Here is a 24,580-nt window from a genome sequence, read left to right as displayed (position 1 = left end):
TTCAAACAATAAAAAAAACGTAGGGTGGGACTTGATTTTGTCTATCAGGAATTGATTGGATGGCTGTGGTTTGCTACTGCTGTGATCTCTTGTGACTGAAAGGTTGGCTTGCCCTTGTACCAGTAAACACATCAGAGAAGAGCAGAGATGTCCTTGCAAGAGGAAGGGGAAGTTATTTTGATTAAAGATTACAAGATTTATGGTGACTTTAATGTGTCATGATAATATTGTTATTGTGAATTCTTTAGGCCACAATAATTGTGTAGTGAAAATCAGATATTGTGATATAGCTATCACAAATGTTATAACATAATTATCGTGCCATTAGCTTAGCAACATGCAAAAGTCAAAATCTATTTTATTCAATGCTGAAACTATCAATGAAAACAGCTCAGAGTAATTAAAATGGATAATTTTGCTCAATATTTGTGCGTTGTGTATTTTTTAATGCTTATAGTACTGTGCTATTAGCTTAAAGGCACACTATGCAGTTTCCGTTTTTCTCAAACAGCGACCCCTAAAGTCTACCTACTTGTATTTAACGTTACTGTCGTAAATACCACTCACGCAGAGCCGTCTCTGCACTCTTCCAACCGCGCTTTCTTTGTTTTCTTTGTCGACTCTGCCATGATTCACGTCTGAAATGCGTGCTAGTGTCTTCCATAGAGGCTGCTTCATATGTTGTTGATGTATGTGACGTCGTGCCGTAAAGCAAGTCGTGATTCTCGCGAGATTTGTCGGGGCACCACCTCTCAAACTTGCATTGCTGGTTTCGCCCTACTACGAGTTTGTTTACCATCGAAATGATTTCGAAGCTGTTATATTAAGGTACAAATCTTGCATTGTGTGCCTTTAACAACATGCTAATATCAAAATCAATTTTGAACGTAATTATCCTGCATACTAAGGTATTTAATTCTAGCCAATCTCTTAAGTTTTAGTACCCTTTGCAGTGATAGTAACCCAGAATGCATTGTGAAAAACAATTAAATCAAAGATGGCTGACAAATAAATGCCATTAATAAACTTAATTTAATTCAATACTAAAATAAAAGTATTAATAAAAACAGCTCAAAATAATTTAAATAGTTCTTACTTAATGGCACATTATTTAAGTTTTGCTGCTAGAGGTTGCTTATTCAAAACAATAACAAAGGTGTAGTTTGATGATGCCAAGAATGAGCATGGAATCATGGGAGTTGTCGTCTTCACCGAAATGCAAACGAACCGAGACACTGCTATTTCCGCTCCCAAAAAAGTTGAATAAATTGCAACATTTCAACCGCAAGCGGAACTTCATTAGGCAAAGAAAACAACAAATATCAACAACTTTTATTTCAACATGATAAACAATCACACCTGACAGGGTCATCATCATCATCATCATCATCAATCGGCTGCAAACAAAACGGGTTTGCAGTCGGTCACAAGTTTTCTCCATTCTGTTCGATTACTAGCAGCTCTTCGCATCTCGTCAGCAGTTGGTGGCATGTCGTTGTTGATTAGTTTGCCGATGTATGTGTGATATAATGTGCGTGGCTTTCCTCGGCTTTGTTTGCCATGTCGTTCTTCGGGCGCATATAACACATATTTGTTAATTTGGTCGTTTGGGTCTCTTCTAAGTGAGTGGCCGACGAAGCGTAGCTGTCTTTGTTGGATTTGAAGAATAAGCTGGTTCTTTTCGACTGCTTCGTATACAGCTTGGTTACTTATTCGATCCATTTTCTTGATGCCGAGCATGATTCTGTAGCAACTGGTGGCGAAGCTGTGAGTGAGTTTTGCATTTTCTGGTTGATGATCCAGCTTTCACAGCTTTCAGGAGGATGGAGATGCACGCTGCTTCAAAGATGTTTAGTTTGAGTTTGATTGGAAGAGTTTTTGATAGAAATACATCCTTCATTTTCCAGAATGCTCCCCACGCTTGTCCTTTTCGCGCTCTGATGTCTGCTTCGCTCGACGCGATGTAAGAGCCAAGATACTTGAAGTCTTTTGTCCACTCGATTTTTTGTCCGTCGAGTTCGATGACTTGATGTAAGTTGATCGGCATCTCTGGCCCGGTAAGCTCTTGGTTGCTAAATGCTTCCGTCTTTTTAATGTTGACCTCAAGTCCTACTCGTTTTGCCCACTTTGCTGTTGTTTGAAGTTGAGCTTGCGATTTTTCTAGATTTTGCTGCTTGTTGTTGTCGCCGCCCTCGAACAGCGCAATGTCGTCGGCAAAATCGAGGTCGAACAGTGAGGTGGCTGGATATCTCGATGATCTACATAGATTCGTCGTGAAGCCATGTGAGCCCGTTGATGTTGCATGCTATTGTTCTGCTTTCTTTAGGACGAAGTCTATGACGATGATGAATAGAAAGGGAGCTAGTGTGTCTCCTTGAAGAACGCCAGTTGAGATGTTGAACTGTTCTGATAGCTTGCCCTCAACCATTACTTGACTTTTTGAGTTGTTGTAGATAGTGCGAATCACTCTTACGATTTTATCAGGAATTCCGTAGTGTCGCAAGATGTCGAACATGACGTTTCGTATGAGCGAGTCAAACGCTTTCTTAAAGTCGACGAATATGATGTAGAGGTCTAGGTTCTTGTCGATGGCGCCCTCGATTATTCATCTAAGTATGTGAACTTGTTCGGTGCATCCTCTTCCTCTTCGAAATCCTGCTTGATTCTTTCTCATGATGTCGTCGACTGGTTTTCTTATTCGATTAAGAAGAACTTTATTGTAGACTTTCGCCGCGATCGACATCAAGCTGATCCCTCTGTAGTTATTCATCAGTGTAAGATCGCCTTTCTTGGGCAATGGAACGATGAGACTGATGGTGAATTGCTCTGGTGCTTTTTCTTGCATGTAGACATCATTGCATATGTTACACAGCTGTCTGACTGCGTGATGACCTCCGTATTTGAGAGCTTCGGCGGTAATGGGGTAGTCGCAACCTGGTGATTTGCCATTTTTGAGTTCGTCTACGGCCATTTTGACTTCATCGAATGTGAATGGGCCTATATCGATCTCTAAGTCTCTGGTAGCTGGCTCGATGTGTAGATGTTCCGTGACTGTTTCGTTGTTCAGTAGAGTTTTGAAGTAATTCTGCCATTCGTCTAGCAGTTCCTTAGGAGAATTGATATCGCTACCATCTGTTTTCTTCATTTTATGCTTGTTTATTGATTTTGTTTTGCCGCTGATCTCATTGATAACTTCCCATGTGGTTCGTAGCCTGTTTGCTTTCGCAGCTTCCTTGAGACGCTCGAGTTTCTCTGATAGGAAGGCGATCCTGTCCTGCTGGTAAGACTCGAGAAGCTTTTGACTTAGATCATGGCACTCTTGCTTTTCTTTTCGGTCTCGTTTGGCTCGGTTTCGTTGGTCAAGTAAGTTTGTTGTTCGGCTTGAGACCCAGTTTTTAGGGGCTTTTTTCTTGATAAGACCGACTGTTGATTTAGCCGCTTTTTCAATGGTTGCTACAAAGTGGTCATATTTAGTTTGTACGTCTTGTTCGTCTTTGCATAGCACGCTGAAGTGGTTTTTGATTGCGATCGCATATTTGTTTTGTAGCTCGTTATTCTCTTTTAGCTTCCTCCAGTCGTATTTTGGTCTCTTATTCTTATTTTCGACTGGTGCGCGCAGACTGACTCTTATTTGCGCGTTGACTATGCGATGATCGGAGCCGACGTCTACTGTGTTATATGCTCGAATGTTCTTCACTGAGTTTGCCCATTTTCCGCTTATAAGTATGTGGTCAAGTTGTGCTCGATTTTTGTCGTCGTTTTACTTTCTGTTAGCGTCGGGTTGCCACGTCCAGATTCTAGACTTCTTGTGCGGGAATCTGAACTGAGCAGATCTTGTGTTTGTTATCTCGCAGAACTTTACAAGTCTACTGCCATTGTCGTTCGTCTTCTCGTGTAGGGCATGTTTGCCTACTGCTCATGTTTGCCTACTGCTCTTGCCTACTGCTCTACTACTCTACTGCTTTTGGCTTTTCTTCGGTTGGTGCGTGTGCGTGTGCGATTGCCAGCGAAATTCGCTTTCATTATTCTGTCTGACACTTTAGTTGTTGATGTCATAGTTTTGGCTGCTTCACTGTTTGTAAGAAGGCCGATTCCTCCGACATGATTTCCCTGAGATGTTTTTGTTGCTGAGCAATAGTCGAATCGCCATTCTTTATTGTTGTAGGTTTCTGTATAGGTATTGATGTTGTCTGAGGCTGGTAGTCTATGCTCTTGTACTGCTACAATATCTATATTTTTGTCTTCACAGCCATGGATGAGCTGGTGAAATCTTTCTGATTGTTCGAAAGTTTCAGGTGTTGAGAGTTTGCCGTCTTTGTTTGTTCTGCGTAGCGTTCGGACATTGTATGTTGCTACATTGGTTGTTTTACGATGGGAGAAGTGGCGGTGGGAAGCCGAGTTGGTGGTATTTTTGTTGTCCTGTGTTATCGCTGCGTTGTCGGGTGTATACACCGTCATAAGCGAATTAATCGCACAGCGACGCGACAAAGACGGTTTGTTGCCCGGAATGGGTACTTCTTTTGTGACTTTCAAAGTAGTTTTATTTAAGCCATGCGGGTTACTAGCCCTGCACAGCCGATCACATTTTTTACATCGTACGCATGACTTGGCTGATTGCATCCTTTGATTTTCGTCTCAGGATGTGCGGTGAGGTCGCCACACTCTACGCCAATGATTGACCCCTGACAGGGTCAATCATTGAATTGACCAATCATCCAATGAAAACATATAGCCTATATATATAGTTGTCGTCATCTTCACCTACACAGATGATGAAAAGCAATCCGATGGTATTCAGGCAGAAATAATGTTCATGGATGAGCTAATGTATTAGTTTTATTAACATTGCTGTGGTATGTGGTACAGACAAGAGCCTGGTACATTTTATGTTGCTGTTTTTATTATGCTTAATAAGCCTGGCAGTCAGCCACTACGTTCTTTTTGTTTTGTTGTTTATGTTAGCAACTTGCTAACATCAAAACCAACTGAAATAAAAAAAATATTTCATTTCATATTTAAGTAGAGCATTTCAAATCGACCCTTAGAAGACACATGCCTATGCAGGCAGTAGGCAGTGAAGCAACTTTGAAACAGCTCTTTTTCTCTCTCCAAGTTCTTCATTCTCTTTTCCTTTCGATCTCTGAGAGATAAATTCCAGGTTCCCCAGTGATCGCTAAAGAAATACAGTTTAGAAGAGAAATCTGATGCACAGGAATAGTGTCGTCCCCAGAGGACGGCTACCTTTTAAACACAAACAGCTGAGCAGCCGAGACTAAAACTGACAGACCGTGTAGGAAAGACTAAAAGAGCAGGGTGAAAAATGGTAGGGGAACAGGACATCTTACTGGGGTAAACACTAAATCCCAAACAGTAAACTATCAGCAATGATAATCCATTAAGAATCAGTGCATAGAGAATATGGGCTTATGCCTCACTGCAGCGGTGGTTATTGATTGAGAGTCGGTCCATGCTGAGAGGGGGCAGCGGCATTATCATGCAGCCTACGTAATGCCATTTCATTCAGGCGAGACCGGCGAGCTTTTGATTAAGAACAGATGCTGCTCACACCTCCCATTCTCTTATGCGCTGCTTATGAAAATGGCAGATTTAGGAGCTTTATCATGGTTTAATATCTCTAATGTCTTATATCCTCAACCTCTCCCAAAGCCCTCTTTCTGTTCCAAAAACGAAAGGCACATTTCCCCCTGTAATTGGGTGCTGTTAACTGAAACTCTGGCCTTTAGAGGGTTGTTTAACACAAATATATCAATGTTATGCCTAATTGTTCGCAACAAACTTGAGAAAGAAAAATGTTTAGACTGTCCCTTTCAAGTCACACCTGAAACTTGTTAACAAGACCACAGTCTAGCAGTCCATAGTCCATAGTGCAGTGCTTATATATAAGAGAATACAGGCTAATGCCTCACTGCATAGCGCAGCCCTATTTAGAGTCTATTTTCGCATAGTTTCAGTAGACCTTTTTTCGTAGCAAAACATAACTATATTATCATCCCTTTATATTAAGTTAGATATATAAGTATGTCCAGCTTTATCTGCATACATACAGTATACTCATCAAGGGTTATATATATATATATAACCTGGTGTTGTATATAGTATATATATATATATATATATATATATATATATATATATATATATATACATACATACACATACTATATACAACATATATACACAGTACAGTATATATACATACTGTATGTATAGAAGCAACTTACAATTTAGGACTAAGTTAAGTGAGTCATCGTGAAGAGGCAAAAACAACGCAAGAGGTGCTCAAAATACAAAGTTCAGGCATTGTTCAGAGTAGCATAAGCCCGATAAGGGGAGGATTATAGGAAAGGATTTATTTTTTATTTTTTTATGAGGTTAAGTGCTCAACGGAAGAGATGAGTTTTCAGTTGTCTTTTGAATGTTGTCAGGGATTCTGCATTCCGGATGAGGGTGGGGAGAGCATTCCACCAGCATGGAACCGTGAATGAGAATGTTCTGGAAAGTGATTTTGTGTCTCTCTGTGATGGAACCACGAGCGGTCGCTCACGCTTGCTGTTCAAACATACATATACATATACATATACATACATATATATATATACATATATCACCTAGTTCTGGCATGAAACTCTAGATGGTGCAGGCTGATAAGTCTTTAACTTATTGGTAGCAATCATTATCTACATAGTACAGCTGATTGGTTGCTGTTGCATCAGCGGCTAATGAGCTTGCTGCTCAAACATTCAAATACTTGGCATTGTTTGCTGTTAACAGTATGCAGCGCGCTTTCAGAACCCTCCCCCTTCCCCAGCTCCACCTGTATACAGTAGATCTGCTACGGGGATTCATTAATGTATGTTACATCTGTAGCAGCAGCAGCATGTCTTACATGCTCACTCACAGCAATGTCTGTGAAGGCACAGAAAGTCTCGGTACTTGCTCTGCAGCAGCAGCAGCATAGCAGATCTATTCCACCAAGACCAAATACATTAACATTGCCATATCCATCACCAATCTCCACTACCAATCTTCCGAGAGTTGTCATGCCAGAAATATACATACACACACACTGTATATCAACATTTTGCTTGTATCATCGTAAAATATAAACTATATTATCGCCCAGCTCTAATCTGCTAAAAGCGACAAGGCATGAAGATATTAAGATATTGTAAATATTAACATCATGATTTGTGTGTATTGTGAAAAGTGCTATACATACAACCGGCACATCCGGGAACTTAACTGTCAATTTCGTAACCGCCCCTTTTTAGGGGAAAACAAGCCAGACTTCCCATAGACTTCAATACAAAATAGCGGCACAAAACAACGTCCGTACACAGCCGGCAGACGTGTATAACTTCAGAAATCACTTAGATGAAATATGTCGAGTAATTATATGTCCACCCTGCCTTCCATAGAGCGTGAACGATACATTTATAAACTTAATTTGGGCAACTTAAAAAACATGTCCCTTTCATTCTACCAGCGTCAAATTGGTCTAACAACCCCACCCATTGGCCAGAAGTGTCTTACCCGGACATTTACTCGTACCTCATCGAGTCACCAGGTAGCCAGTGAATGATTTTACTTCGGTTTTAAGAAGTAAACATCTTTAAATGTATAATATTATGTCTTTATATTTAGAGTAGCTACTGAGTGCACTTTTCTGTCCAGCCATACAACTAGCCTGATTTAGCTTTCGATAGCATCATCCGTAATTCATGATATTTCCATAACAGCAAAATATTGATGATGATGGCAGGCAGAGATGGGCATAAATACATGGAAATGTATTTAAAATAAAATAAAAATACAAAATACTGTGTGGAAGAATTTAATTAAATACAAATACATAATAGGGGTAGCCTACTGTGTGAAAAAAAATGTTTAAATACAAATTACATGTTTGTAAGTGTTAGTACACGTCCTCAATCCGATACTATAATGGCGCTCGCCGGATTGTTTTCCCCTAAAAGTGGGCATGAACCTTTTCAGAGACGTTCTATGACGCTACGCCGGTTGTATGTATACAAATAAATTTGAATTTCCTTCTTGTATTAAAAAAAACATCCCATACTGTTGAAACAATTAGCACACACCAAAGTCTATTGATGATTGTATGAATGTATCTTGCCATCACACTTTGATTGACATCTCGCACTGTGGCACTGCCGCCCTCATAAGTGACAGCCACTCCATTATCACATTATCAGAGTTGCTACATAAAACTTTACAGCCTCACACATCCTCACCTCCAAGAGGGCACATGGTGAGACTCTATCAGATTGACAAGTGGCCTGGGGTCTGACTGAAGCCTGACAATACTCCCCCAGAGCCCTATTTATGAGTTATTGCACACCGGCCTCGACGTCAGTACTTCACAATGCACTAAATCGACCTTTGCTTTTTGCACGGTTCAGTGCCCCTTTAGACGCCATCCTGTTTGATAATTGCCTCCTTGCCATGTTCAGAACAGCCGTAAATACCCCCCCCTCCCTGTGTTTCACGGTGAATAGCAATTAGGCAAGTAACGACAAAGATTAGCATTTATGCAGTTGGTTCAAAAGAAGGACGTATATTGTGCAGCTGTGACAATTCGGCAATAAAATCAGGGAGCGGCAAAAAGTTTGATTACAATTTCCTGAGAGGGCGGGAAGTGGTGGCGGTGGGGAGGATTAGGCCTCAACGTACGCCCCCTGTCTGTGATTGTGTCTGCCACATTACATTACCCCAGACACTCCGAGAGGAGATATAATGAGACTATCACAAAGAAGCATGAATCGAATCCCAGATGAGACACCAGCCGGCAGTGAATGGGAGTCGGTGTTACTCATACCTGCATGAGTGGAGCTCCTCAAGCATGGAATGAGCAAAGCCCTCGAGCGTAACCGCAGTGAAACATGAACAGAAGTGATCCATTGCTCTCCTGGAAAATATCATTAAAGAAAAAAATTAATAATCTTATAACCGAAGACCTACATGAGACAATACAGCTAATGGCTCCATGTTAAGAGACTTTGAATCTGTAATGTGCTGAAGTTTCACTGCTTTGGATGCATGTCTGAATAACATGGTAGCATATCTGTGATTTCATTTGCATTCAAAGTGGAGGACATAGGGATAGTTCACTCCCTGGAAAATTTCAATTGTGTCATAATTTACTCACCTTCATGTCACTTCAAACTTGTATGATTTTATTTGTTTAGCGCAACACAAAAGATGATATTCTAAAGAGATTATAAAAAGTCAATGGGACTCAAAACTTTCAAGCTCCAAAATGACATTAAGGTACTGTAAAATTAAAGTTACATTCAGTAGTTTGGTGCAAATTTAAGTTTTATATATTATGAAATTAAATTGTGGTTTTGTGAAGAGTCATCTGAATGCTGTACACTCACATGATACTACTCATAATAGCTTTAAAAAAAAAAAAGTCATCACATTCATTGGCTGCTGCCTCTGTAGATATGCTATATTGTAATGTTGGTTGGTGATGCGAAGAGTGAAACTTAGACAATGAAACACTTCTTATTATTGCTTGATGACAATGGGAGAATCAGCACCTGTATGGTCGAATCAGAAGAAAAGACATGAAGCCAGAACAAGATAGAAAGACCAACAAAAACAAAAAAAGAGCTGGAAAGATTTGATGGTGGACAAAATCCTGAGTAGTTATGCCCAAGTTGCTTCTTTTTTTGTTGGATAGGTAATGGAATAAATTACTGTGTTGACCGCTCTTTAAAACTAAGAGACGATCATGATGATTCACATTGATAGATGGCAGTGCACCATCTAACACCATTGTTATATCGGTACACAAAGTAAAGTACACAAAGAAAACCGATGCTAATGCTATTATTCACAAGCCATTAATTACTACTGAATGCCACTTTAATCTATACAACTCAACTGGTGTGCATTAAGTGTTTTTTTGTTTTTTTAACAAATCTAAGCAATTATTCACTCACAAATCAGATCAAGACTACATCAAATGCTGAAACGAACCTCAAACATCATGACATTTGGACACATAATGTGCAAAAACCAATGAGGTTTGACATTAGTTTCCATCCTGACTAAATGTAAATAGGAACTGAGACGCCTTTTCACGCTTGTGTGTCACACGGGCAAGTGGACAACCATTAATGTCGAGCCCTGTAAAACATTGGCATCAAACACACACACAGATGGCATCCTTCCACGCTCACACATACACTAACCACCTCATTTATCCCAATGAACTAAAGGTGAAATTCAGAGGAAAAAGTCAAATGTATCCGTTAGATGGCCAAAGAGAAGCTGTCAATTATACTACAATATACAAACACAATAACCTCCAAAGGGGCTTTTAGTTGTAGAAGCACAAATACCGTTTCATCAAAGTGAAAGGTCAAACACATCAGTCTCGGAAGTTGTTAAGATAAATAAAAAAATGTACTAACCGTGAAAGGTCGAAAATCAGCACAGACTAAAAACTACAAGGAGAATAAAACATGACCTTAGACAGGCCATGATCCCATGCTGTAAGTTCCTGCGGTAAACCCTTCACCTCTTGCCTCTCAATAATGAAAATGAAATTCTAAACAGAGCTATTAGGATAATTAACAAGTGTCAGCCAGGAGCAAAAACATTATTATTTAAAATGGGCTGAATTAGCTGAAAATTAGTGAGCTGCGTATGAAGAGCCGTCATATTGTCACATCACATTTAATGTGGGATCAATCTTCATATAGTACGAAGTGTGCTGTTTACACTGCTTAAAACATCGATAACTCATTGTCATCACAAAATGGAGCGGCATTAGTTGGATGGCATAAATATTTCAGATGAGTCTTAACTGAACATTTCAGTGTGGAGGTGACACCCCTGACTTTGGGAGCAGAGGGGATATGAACTCTACATGAGGTTGACATTGGTCACTCTGGAGTCTTGGAGATGAAAGCTCAGCCGAGGGATCTTGTCCCCTGCACACAAAATGAATTATTCATGGAGGATTTGGAGACATCAGTTAGAGGATCTGTCGATACCAACCCCCATCTCCCCCAAACACACAAAGACCGGCCAGTAACAGTACGCTCTGCCCTTTAATGCAACCTTTAAAATGTAGTGTCTCCTGATAGATGGGTCATTGTGTTTTGAAATCTTAGACAGAAAGGACGCAACCAAACAAACGTTTAGACTATGGCTTTATGCTTTTTCGAGTACAGTTTTAAAATATCACTTTTAAGAATCACTTTACTGGAGCACAGAGACACGGTTTAATCTAAAGGTCAGAAATTGTACAACACATCGACAGCTGGCTCTTGAAATCTAGAGTTTTTTTGACACTGTCCAACTGAGAACAACAAGGAAAAGTCGTTATATTTTCCATGGGAACATCATGTATTTGAGAGCTGGATTCATTAATAAGAGTGTCCACAAATAAAGAGCAAATGGCAAGTTCTTAGAAACATTTTGTGTTGATAAGTGCAGTCAGATTAAATTGTGTTCACCAAATTTCACCAACAAGGCCAGGCCGAACAGACAGGGATGTAACTGTACACTCATGTCACGATTCTGTTTGATACATTATACTGATCTCACAATGTGATATTCAGGATACTTCGAGAAGTCGAAAAATTGAGTTGGGGTTGTTTCAATTATTTCTTCAAACACTTGGTAAACAGTTAACAAAAAGTACTGTTCATTAAAAGGCTTAACTTGGTATTACATCAGAAATGGGCTTGAAAAGGCTTGGGTGAGGTCCTTCTCCTCATGCACAGGGCTATGGTGACACCAGAATATAAATATTCATGATTCTGCTAAAAATGCTGAATTATGTTAGACACATATTGCACTCTGTTTCTGACTAGATGCATAAAAAAAAAAAAAGGTCTTAAATATTGCATTTTATTTGCAATTTGTTAAAAATTAATAAACATGAATGCTCAAATGTGTGTGCTTCTGGGTTTACCATATTTAATGCACCATTACCATGTTTTTAAGAACTGTGGCTGTCAACTCTTCATTAGACAAACATATTATTTAAGACTGTTCCGTTTGCTAGACCACTGATATTAGAACTGTTGTTATCAAATAAGTTTTGTTTTGTTCATATATATATATATATATATATATATATTAGTTTCTCTTTTTTTTATCTGATGCAAAGTTTTGCACCAGTAGAAGTTAGAACATCCCTTGTACACATAATACGATATCACTGTATGTATGCATCTATGCATGCATGTAACAGGAATGGAGACTGGTTTTAAGTATCAGTCACTCTCTCATTGCATTAGACACAAAACTACATTAGACCAGCAGCGTGCTAGCAATATAGATAGCTTCACTGATTGTAAACAGTGTATTTCAGCGTGCAGCTCACTGATGTAATCGTTTGCATGAGAGAGAGAGAGAGAGAGAGAGAGAGAGAGAGAGAGAGAGAGAGAGAGAGAGAGAGAGAGAGAGAGAGAGAGAGGATGCTACATCACTGAACCACTCGCTCGCTCGTTTTTGAAATTACCCATTTGATCCGTTCATCTGTGAGGTTACTTTACTCATTCAACCTACATGTTAGTGGATAAATGTTTGCGGGATTTCCAGCATTATGAAGGCAGAACTTGCAGGAATGATTAAAATTATGCACAATACCCACGCTGGCCCTGATTCAGGCCCTGAAAGTCATAAAATTCTTAAGCCATAATTCTTCTAGTTCTGTATGTCTTCGCCCTTGCCTTAGGAGTGCATAAACAAAAAGTCGCCCAAAGTTAAACGTGTTTTGTTAGGAACACCACCCGCTGAGAAAAACACCCCATGGTCCTGTCTCATCATTTTGGCATTTATATGACACTAAAGAGGCGTTCAGCACCACATCAGACATTTGTGGTGAAACTGTAGCATTTCACACTGTTTCCGTCAGGAGTCATTTCCTCAATTCCTTTCTGTTTTGCTTGTGACAGTCATAAATTCTCAGGCAAGGCTATCCATCATTCTTCTCAGCAGCATGTTGATGGGACCTGTCGTGGATGGGCTGTTTTTCGAACTGTCTATATTTAACCAGCATGAGGTAAATATTTAGCGAGCTGCGAGACGATATACCCTGGAAAACAGCGCAATCGCTATGAGCGAAAGACAAGACATGGGAGCTATCGGGACAAATGGCCGAACAGAACTCGTGGTGGAGCACGAACTATTATACATTGAGCTTTACGCGGCACTTCCCGAGGGTCAGGCTATGAAGACAAACACCCCAGCTGGAGGAAATCCTACCTTGTCACCCACCACAGCATGGCTCAGGATTGTTATGCTACAGAGTCATTTAAAACTCAAAGAAAAGGTATTGAGCTCCGCCACAGCATTGATGTTCAATGGAAGCTTTTCAAATGGCAAACCTTTTATAATATGAAACTAAGGATGTTTTGGGTACAGACCTAAATCTGCATGATGCCAGAGTTTGGTTTGTTTGACTAGTGTGAAGCATAGGCATTAGGGTGGTCGTTATCAAGTCCAATCAAGTCCACAATTTTCAACAATGCCTCATTTCTGATGCTCAGCAGCCAGTGTTGACTTTTTGCAGTCTGGATAGATCCGTCGGTGATCTTCCACCACATGAAGGAGAAACTGCAATTGTTCTTCAGAGTGTGTGAGATAGCCATTGTATTCTTGAATCAGAGCCACTCCTCCCTCGGCGTGATCATTGACTACTTTCATTGCATGTATGGTTGCCTGTGCCTCCTGATAATCTGCTTGATTCGGCCAAAATTCCGGGTCAATTTCAAGGAAGGTAATGTAATTTTTTAAACCAAAAAATGTGCTATAAACCCAAACAGTAACCAAGGTGATCATCAATAGAAATATGTATTGATTCCACCAGGAAAGGTAAATCTGCTAAACCGGGTCATGGATGGATTAATTTGGATTTAGTTTCTACAATAAGTAAACTGAGATATGTATCTAAAATACATATTTAGGAATATATGGTGCATTAGATGCTTTTATGGAGATTTTTTTTGGAATTTTACTAGCCAGGTACAATACCAATTCAAATTATCTGTTTTTACGAAAATCATCAAAATCTCAGAAAGTTTAAAGCTATTGAGCTACCAGTAATTATTATGTTACTGCCATAAAAATTGGCATGCTGTATTTTCTTATATAAAGAAACAATTTAAAGGGTTAAGAGCATGACAATTGGAAACTTTAAAAATAAGGACCACCCTAATAGGCATAGGATACAGCACTTTTTACTTTTCATTGTACAATTAATAAGAAAAATAATTGAATTGACATCTTTCATCTTTCAGCTTTCTCGCCAGGCTGTGATACATAGAAATTATTAGCACATGCAAAACCAAGAGAAAACCACTGAAATCTTAAAAACTGATTTGCTGCATTCCTGTGAGCTTTTTGTTTTTCTTATCCATTTTCTTTTTGGATAGTAAAACAAATCATCTAGCTGCAGTTTGGCTTTTTTTTTTTTTTTTGTCAAATAATTTTGACAGATAAAATCCTTAATCAAGTTGTGTGTTTTGTTCTTCCCACATAATTTGAAATATCTCAAAAATAAAAAATAAATATTTTCCTCATACCGGTATTTTCATGGTATAATCAAACTTGTAGCAGGGTCATTAAAAACAAATATCCTCTCTGGACATCACTTTTGCCCACTACTATATTTCATCAGGCAAATGTATGCATGTGCAAATTCAAATTCAAATTCACTGACTGAGCTTTAAAGAGATGTGAACTTGTCCTGTAGCATTGTTTCCGTGACAACCAAGTTACTGATCTCCCTCACTGCAACACAGGCAACGGTCAGAGGTCACAATGAACTCAAAGCAGCAAAAATCTCTGCATTTACATTTTACTGTTACATCAAACCATGTACATTGTCATGTGGTAGCTAAATGATCTTTTACATTTGATTAATTTGTTATAATTTGTGTTTTAATCTTTTGGTGATTACTTTAGAAAGCCAGGCACCTTGAGATTGCTTAATTGTACATGACTCTTTTGCCCGGTTTCACAGACAAGGCTTAAACCTAGTCCTAGACTAAAATGCATGTTTGAGCTGTTTTAACTAAAGGCAACTTGCACTGACACATTTTAAAATATTTTGTCTCAAGATGCAAATCAATGACTTTTCACGCTTATAAAAGCTAATTCAATGTCCTAATTGAGCTAAGGCCTAATCCTGGCTTAATATAAACCATGTCTGTGAAACCAGGCCATAATCTTTTGTTTTTAACAAATATATTAGCAAAGTCACATAACATGAATGGAAAAAAAAAATCACTAATTTTCATATGAATAAAGATTTTTCACACATTTGCATCTGTCTAGATAACCAGAATAGAATGTATGTTATCAAAAGGTTGTAGAAGCCCTTTTAATTATAGTGATTTACTTAACACCTGCAAATTACATTGACTATAGAAATTACTATAAATAAATAAGAGTAAAAGCCACAAGGAATGTGCTCACACCTCTCAGGAGGAGGCAATTATCTGTGTTATTTTAACATATTAACACAGTTCAGGTTATTCTTATCTACCTTGGTATACAATCTAAGAATACTACAGTTAAACTTACAGTTGGAAAGGGTTGCCTCTTCAATTCACATATGCAGTGTACTGGCAGTTGTCTTGTTTTGATGATCTTTCTTTGATGAGCAGTTTGTTTTATTTTTTTTTACTAACACTTTAAATGTAATTGTAGAATGTGTAGTATGATATGGCTATTATAATTGAGAATAATCCACTAAAATGGCAGTTTACAAACTGTGGGCCACACAACAGAAACAAGTGTTTAGCACATAAAACAGTGTGAAAATGTGAAAAACATTTTTTTCCAGATTCTCAAATTCAATTAACAAGGTCAAACGGGCATACCAGATGGAACAATATGACAAAGAATGTACAGTACATTTTCCCACAGTAAAAACAAAAATCTGGTGGGTCTCAAGATTGGTTATTCCTCAGGTGGATCGTAGAATGAAAAAAAAAAATCAAAAGTCCTGTTCTGTACTGTCAATGTCAGGACTCTGAACACTTCAGAGAGGTTTTTTTCTTTTTTTGCCTAAAGCAGCCTATACTACAAATATAATTAGGACAAAGGGTCTTAGTTACCAAAAAAAAAAAAAGGTTGGTCAATGGACAGAAAATCTGTCTTATGCAGAACATTCTGACCTATAAACTTTCTTTCTAACACTTTTTACACACTTTTCTCATTGTCAAACATTTGTGTTGTGTTCATCCTGTCAATTATTTTCTCTTTCACTGCTTCCCTTGTCTCCTCAGAGAAAATACCCCTGCTGTATATAGCACAGAAGAGAGCTGTCTCCATTCATCTCCATCAACGGTTACAGTGATAATGGACTCTCAGAGAACAAGATAGCTTCATTCCATGGGCAGGTATTGGAAATCACTCAAATAGACAAACTAGCAAAGAGGGGTTGCATCTGTGTAACCAAGGAGGATTAAATTCTTTAACAACAAGGTATCATCAACATCCCAGTCTTTAATAATGATACAAGCACATTACAGTGCTCTACAGATACATAAAAACCATAGGCTCCTCATGGATAGAGGATTAGAGCTATTTAGGACATGATCACTGGCACAAAACTTAGTCGTACATAAGAGACAGATACTTTACAATCTGCAAAAGTTATTTCCCTTCCAAATACTGCTATGTCTAGCGGTACAATAAAAGGCAATGCTTCAGCAGTCTTTTAAATGAACCACAGGGATGGCAAAGTGGAGGCAAAAATGTATTATGGGCCTTGACAACAATCCAGTAGGCCTAATGGAGCATACACTGCTTTCCGCCAACAAATATATTCTATGCTAAGTGGATTTCTACTTGCCCTAACATATAGAGGGAAACAAAAGAGAAAGAGGACAGGTTTAAAACAAAACAACAACAACAAAAAAGTTCTTATTCAGTCAGACACAATGGCAACATTTAACTGTGTAACCTCATTCATCTTGCGAATCATTTGAGGTTCAGCACTGCATAAAGAGGGGGGGATTCACTTGTTTAACACTTGGAAGGTGGTGACACTAAAGCTACACTTATCAGATTCTCTCCACACACACACACACACACACACACACATCTAAATAGGGACATTCCATAGATGTCTATTGTTCTTTTGATATAACTATGCATTAACCCACACTCTTACCCTTACCCTAGAAAACTTTCTGCATTTTTACATTTAACATTTTTTTAAAGGTGTCATGACATGAGAAATTAGATTTTCCTAGATCTTTTGGCATATAAGAGGTTTCGTACCATTAGCACATCTTGGAAGTCTCATGCTTTAAACATCCTCCTCATTTACAAAAAGGGTATTTATGTAACCATGCTACAAAAACGGCGTAGTTGGATATTGTGGGATTTGTGATGTCACACGGGCAAATACATTTGCATTTGACTGCCTCTAGAGCAGGACATCGACAAATCGTTTTATACCATCACGACATAGGCTCCACCCACTGGCGTTTAGTCGCTTAAAGGGATAGTTCACCCAAAAATGAAAATTCTTTCATTAATTATTCACCCTCATGCTGTTCCAAACCCGCAATACTTAAGTTCATCTTCGGAACACAAATGAATATATTTTTGATGAAAACTGAGAGCTTTCTATCTCTCCATAGACAGCTACGCAACTGACACTTTGACGCTTCAAAAAGTTCATAAAGAGATCATAAAACTAATCCATATGAATTGAGCGGTTTAATCCAAAGTTTCCAAAGAGAATCGAAAATCGATTTCTTGCAACGAATCGAATCGAAGTTGCAAGAAAAAAACCCCTGAATTGTGGGATAAGTCGTCGCAATCATCTTTAAAAATGTTTTATTATGTGGTGGAGATGAGCTTCCATAGATTTCAATCTGTCAGAAGCACAAAAAAGGCCTGTTTTTGGAAAACTAAGGTCAGTGCACAAGGGCCAAGAGTTTTGCGGTATTGTATCAGCACCCTATAGCAACCCCGCAGAAACGGGCCTAAGCACCCTCAAACGCAATATATTGGCGAAACAGATTTGGCAAACGCTCAAGTGCATATTTGTGTTTGCGCTCTGGAGAACGTCAAATGTATTTGACGTCAAATGTAAACGATTTACAACATGTTTTTGCAGCGGTGAGCATTGGTGTAGCCAATCACAGACATAGTTGTTGATCCCTTGAACGCAATGGCCAATCAGATGTGTTTAAGTTCAGAATCCACTCACCACTCAAAAAGTTTTTATTCATAGCTGAGTTATGCAGGCTTGCAAAACCTCTCATTAACAAACAAAGTGTAGACACAATGTAAGTAAGAGATTCATTGGGCATTGTTGGTAGCTTCATTTATTATAACGGAACTTTGTGAGATTGCGATGAACTGACAAAGCAACAGTGTTTTAGTGATTGTAAAGGGAGCGCTCTTGGCTGTGCTTTGAGGCTACAGCCTATATAATCCATTGAGTAAAACTATTGTTTTTCATGCTGCTAAGTGGACCAATGGCCAATTGCATGCTGCAAAGTTTTGGAAGTGACATCTACATATAAATGCTGGATTTACTCTGCACGGGAACGAAATATGACGTTAAATAGTAATAGTAACGCATTGAAGCAATGTAAAGACAGATTAACAGATTAATAGTAAAATATTTGTAGCAAAAAACATTTTTTAAATTCTATTCCAATTATTGGTAAAAGGGATGACTTGTAAATAATCTTAAATGTCTCACTGTACACTGCTATGGTTGAACCGTTGCTTACCCTACATCTGCACTGGAACCAGGCTTGTTTTGTGTTTTTTGTGCTTTTTGAAACTATATAAATTACCTAAAATTAAGATAATGACATTAATAAAATGTAATGAAACATATGCTTTGATATGTGACTATATTTTCATGTACTAAAGCTTAATTTTATCTGTGTTCACTGAGAAATTATGTGTGTATGACTGTAAGGTGAGGTTCTATTATGCCCAAATTACAAACAACGGAGGAGAGATAACTGTGCACACCACACAGGAACTGGCTCGTATGCAACTGAACTGGAAAACATGCGTTCAAGAACACAATCCTGTCTGATATGTTTTTAACTTGGTGCTGAATATAGCCAACAAAATAGAAATAAAAATGAAGATTAGCAGATTATTTATATACGTGCAGGATTTCAGAAACCAGCCCTAAAGAAAACAATCTGCCACTGTCCACAGCACAGAAAATACAGCAGAACATGAGATAATGTCACCAGCCACAGGGAGACTGCAGCAAACACAAATGTTGCTCCACTGGCATCCAATATTTCATCTCCCAGGGTTGAAACAGTCACAGAAGTAGTACAAAATGTGGAAAAGGGGAGAAAAAGAATACAACACCCTGGAGCTAATCAGAAAAACACCAATAACTAACATCACAAGTTGAATAATGAAAACCACATAATTTCCTTGGCCGTTTTTTCTTTTCGCAAGGATAAGGGGGATGTTTTTGGACCCATCCATCGCACTCCTGTCTATGTTTGAGCACTCTAGTGTGCACTTTTATAAAGAGCTTGAGTTTTTTCAGACAGAGTGAGAGGCTGTCAGTATTGCCATAGCCAAAGGATGCACTCTGAAGCGTGTCAGGCTGACTAGGTGCTCTGAATTGTTGACAAGGAAAACGTTGTTTGCTTCCGGTGTTGGACAGCATCAAATAAATGGAGGTATTTTGCAGCAGAGTAGCATTTTGAGGCTGTCCGAGTCGGGGGTGAATGTGGTCTGACAGAGGGGCACTGAACGTACTACCCTTGGGTGCTGCATAATGTTCTCTTGTAACATTTTAACTGATACACACACTAAAGCATCAGGACATCCAGAGGACACAATCTTGTTTCCTCACAGCTACTTTTGATGGCAAGAAACTTGATGGTTACTTAAAGGAATATTCCAGGTTCCGTTTTTCTTCTGTCCTATTCATTTATTTATTTGTTTGTTTGTCTCATGCTGTTGATTGAAATGCCCCTCCTCCCCCCACCACCCCCTCCCCTCCCCTCCCCTCCCCTCCCCTCACCTATATAATTTACTTTATATTGTGGTAATCAACATTATACTACAAATGCTGTTGACTGAGCTTAGCTTGTACTGAACCCGGAAGATTAATTTGCTCCTTTTGGATTGTGAGACTTCTATACTTAATAAATAACAGAACACTCCTGAGTCCTGATTTTGACTTATATAACAGAGGATGATGTCAAGAATGTGAAGGTCTAATTGCAGAAAAAAGCAGAAATGAAATAAATCAAACAGAAGCGTTTGTGATCTTTGAACAGCTCCTTTCATCTACATGCACCCAAATTCGACACACTTCCTTTACTGCAAGTTGATATTCTGCCATCTAGTGGCACAAGCATTATTTGTCATCTAAAATGCCTCCAATACTCTCCCTTAGTCATAAATAAATAAATATCACCGTAGGCGGTCTGGCTTTGAATGTATTGATATTTTAATCCGATTAAATCCCTTAAAACCAAATCTTTCCCTCTGTATACAAAAAAAAAAAAAACTAACCTCCACTACCATAATGAGAGGATAGTGAGAAAAGTGCTGCTTCCTTAGGCCTAAACCATTTGATTGTTGGGGAATAAATAACAAACATTTGGGGACCAACCTTGACTCCCACCCCCATCCACACATTTCCCATCACGTTGCTAAAAATACCATTCTTAACTCGGTGTAATTGCAGTGTCTTACGGGCATCCGTGTTCTGGATAGAGTCCCAAATCACTCTGCTGGTCCGGAGCAGAGAAATGTTAATTCCAAACCTAATGCATGATGGCACTCTCTCCTCTCCATCGAGGTGTGATTTACCCCGTGTGAAAGCATCCTGACAGCCCCCTCCATCATCACACCTCTGTGACCAAATCTATAGGATGCTCAAATCTCCTGGTCCCCGGCTCATTCGCTCTTTCCATCCCTCCATCCGCAGGTAAGGCTGAAGACTGTATCACTCATTCCTCTGAGAATAACAGCCCTGAGAAACAGAGGTAGTCAAGCCCACTGGGACGCGAGTGCGTGGAATACGGGCTCTTGGGCTGTTGGATGCTGGTGTTCATTAATTAGCACGGACTTCAATCATGTAAAATAGTACCTAAGGCTGCTTTTAATTTAGATGAGATCTGCTGCACAAACACATTCAGGGCAAGTGGCATGTAGTTATTGCAGCTACACTGAAACATTAATTCATTTAGTTAGCAGACGCTTATATCCAGAGCTATTCATAAAGCAGACGATATGAATGAAAAAGCTAAATAAAGCCCAAAAGTGCATGGATGCTCCTCATGGACTGTAAAGTTAATTTGGAAGCCTATCAAGATGCCTTTTTAAGCCATTAAATCAACGTGGTTCAATACTGCAGAGCTCTAGACTGCATGAAATCCAACGATTCACGCTTGCCTCTCTAGTAATGCCTGGTATAATACTGCATGGAGAGCACAGACTTAAGTGTCTGAAAGTTTGCCAATTCGAAATGCCATTTGAAAACTTTTTTTAAAAACCTTTGGGAGATTTAGATGAGGAAGGGTAAGGCTGCTGATTTCTTTTCAACACTGCACATTTTTTTCATTTTAATTGCATTATAATTGCATGTGGCATGCAGCTGCTGGTATGGCTAGGGGACAGCCTTTTTTCCCTCTCTCTCTTTAAACTAGTGTTTGTGTGTTTGCTGGAGTGCAGCAGAGGACTGGGGCCACACACAGTAATGGATTCCCTCCTCGTCCTGTACCATGCAGCCAAAAGTGATTTGTCAGATTGTTGCAGGGGGCAAGAGTTTTTCTGCTCATTTAATCAGTTTCTTGTTGTTTGGTTTGGTAGCTAAAAAAAAAAAAAAAAAAAAGTTTTCTTTTAACAAAAAAAAAAGAAAAGAAAAGTTGGCCGCATTACTGATCATGATTTTTCGCTTTAGATTATAAAATCACTACAAATAAAACAGTACTTCTAACATCTACTGTAATAATGAAATTTAGCTTTTTATGTTTCTTATAAAAAAAAAAAAAAACAATTCTCAGGATAGCCAGCTACAGTTTTTCGAATGGTTGTCAATGGAAAAAGTTGCTTTATGTCCGTGTAATGATATAGTTACGAAATCTACCAGCAGGGACCAATTACCAAACTCAGTCTTGTGTAGCCAGACCTTTAACTATAAAAAAATTATAATGATTATAAATGCAATGATTACACAGTAAACGGTGGTTAAAAAAAATACACAAACCATGGTATATACGGTTTCACTTGTGGATTAGGATAGGACTAATCTTTAGTAGAAATATTAAATTAAACAGTAAAAACATAAGCAACAGCATGCTGGGAAGCTTATACCATTTATCTTAAAGGGGTTCATATACACAACGGTCTTAAACGTTTCACTTCAAAATAAAAACGATATTTGTTAGTTTACAAATCTAAAGAAATTAATATGTCCATGAATCCCCCATTAGCAAACAAACAGACATGACATAATTGTTAATATCCAACATAAAATAAATTCACAGATCACTATTATTCATCTTTAGTCATCTTAGACCATCTTCCCATATATACTGTATGATTTTTGTAATTTGAACAGTATTTTACTGTAATGTACACTTATATACTGTAAAATGTTTTATTACTTATTCAAAAATAATATTTATTTATTTTTTCATGGGCACAAGCCACATTTTTTGCTGCCTTCATTAAAAGATTTAGCCAAATTAATACCTTAAATTAAGATTACTCTGGTTCTGTTCTTAGGGGCTTAGATAACTTTATTAACAAAGGAGAACATCTGATCAAGGTAATTACGCAATGTTAATTATAAGGTTCTTAATCACCCTGCTAATTATGGGCGCCCTTGCTGGTTCAGTCTAAAAATCAAATTGTGCTGCCTTGAAGGTGTGGCAATTCGTTTGGCGAATCTCCATCTAAAGCGGTTTTCCAGCACACTCAGCAGTTCACCTGCTGAGGAAGAGGGGGGATGAGGGGAAATCAAGTACAGAAGGCCTATTTTCATTATCTTGCAACTGTTGGTTCTGCATGTCTAATGTGCATCATTTTACCTTCTGAGGAATCCTGGAGTGTGTTGCCAGGCAACATGCACATGGCATGGGGCGCATGTGGAGGTTCACTAGTTTGCCTTGTATAATAATCCAAACAAGCTGAGCAGTCAACAGTCACTTTCAGTAAATGCAAAAAAATCTGGAGCAAAAGCTCCTTTGGTACTTTTAAACCGCTTCGCTGCTAAACACGGACGTGGCTGCTAGAAGGTATTTTTGGAGTGCATAAAGGAATAGTTCAGCCCAAAAATGAAAATCCTGTCATTTATTCCCCTGTGTTGTCCCAAACCCGAACGGCTTTTTCTTCTGTGGAACGCAAAAAGACAAATTTTGAAGTATTGGTTGCTCTTTTTCCTATACAGTTATTCCCCATGAGGACTGATGGCTTCAAACAAGAGGCACCCTAAAGTGGGCCATATGACTAGTTACAATAGGCCTGTGTGAAGATTGAAGAACAGAATGAAAATTGTAATCATTATTCACTAGGGGTGTGACGAGATCTCGTGTTACGAGATCTCGCGAGATTAAAACGCGACGAGATTTCTCGTCGAGGTGAAACTTTGTCTCGTGAGTAAAAAAAAAAAAAAAAAAAAACTTTGTCTTGTGAGTTGTTGTGATGTCAGCGTGATGGAGCGTGAGGGTGAAATTTGTATTGAAGATGCCCCTGCCACTTTTAAATCATTTGTGTGCCGGGCCAATCACACACACACACTCACTGTCCCTCGCTCACTCACTCACTCGCGCGCACACACGCACACTCACTGTAACCGCACTCTCACTCACTCTCGCTCACACTCAACCCGTCGTGGAGGACCGTTAAAATTAAACATGCTAGTCTTTCTGTCGTGATGTCGTGAAGCATCACAGACGCGTTGTCGCCCACTATGACACACTATACGAAATGAAACGATCGAATCATGCGTCCCGACGCCCGTTGTCCTTTATGAGTCTCCACGAAACGGATCGTGCCAAAATCGCGCTAAAATAGTGTAATCTGAACCAGGCAGGTAATAAACATTTGACCTATCACGCAAAGAACCTATTAAAGCACTAATACATGGGAACAGTATAGCTTAAATCATATCGACATCGCAATATTAAACAATGTTATCGCACATCGCAGCTTTTCCTCATATCGTGCAGCCCTGCCCAAAGGTCTCAACTGCTGCCAGAAATCGTCGACATGCTTATATTCTTGAAAAAGAACATGACCATATCTTAGGCTTATCTTAGTTAATTTATCTCTTTTTCATGCTTGAAGAAAAAAAATGTTTCTGTTTGAACTTGTAGTTTTGAGAGAGCAGTATTTGATTATGGATACACACTTACTGTTTGCACTTAAAGTGTTATTTCAGTTATTTATATTTATTTTATTTATACTGTTTTATTTTTTTATGTTCGATTTGTGGAAAGGAGTTAGATTTCTCATGTGAAATCGTACAGGGAGAAGTAGAGTTTATAGCAAAACATTTTGCATTGTTTGCATGTCCTTTACTGCATAGAATTCATTA

The 24,580-nt window shown here is 38.8% G+C and overlaps 1 protein-coding gene across 1 annotated transcript in view; it reads right to left on the bottom strand.

Moving 5' to 3' along the window:
* Positions 1–24,580, bottom strand: part of thsd7ba (thrombospondin, type I, domain containing 7Ba) — a 300,128-nt gene that overhangs the window by 244,139 nt on the left and 31,409 nt on the right. The window contains exon 4 of the mRNA XM_084123090.1: positions 8,858–8,947. The gene's annotated coding sequence lies outside the window, so the exon portion shown is untranslated. The remainder of the gene's footprint in view (positions 1–8,857; positions 8,948–24,580) is intronic.

The sequence above is a fragment of the Abramis brama genome (assembly GCF_963993115.1).
Source record: "Abramis brama genome assembly, chromosome: 8".
NCBI lineage: Eukaryota > Metazoa > Chordata > Actinopteri > Cypriniformes > Leuciscidae > Abramis > Abramis brama.
This window is presented reverse-complemented; position numbering and strand designations above follow the sequence as displayed.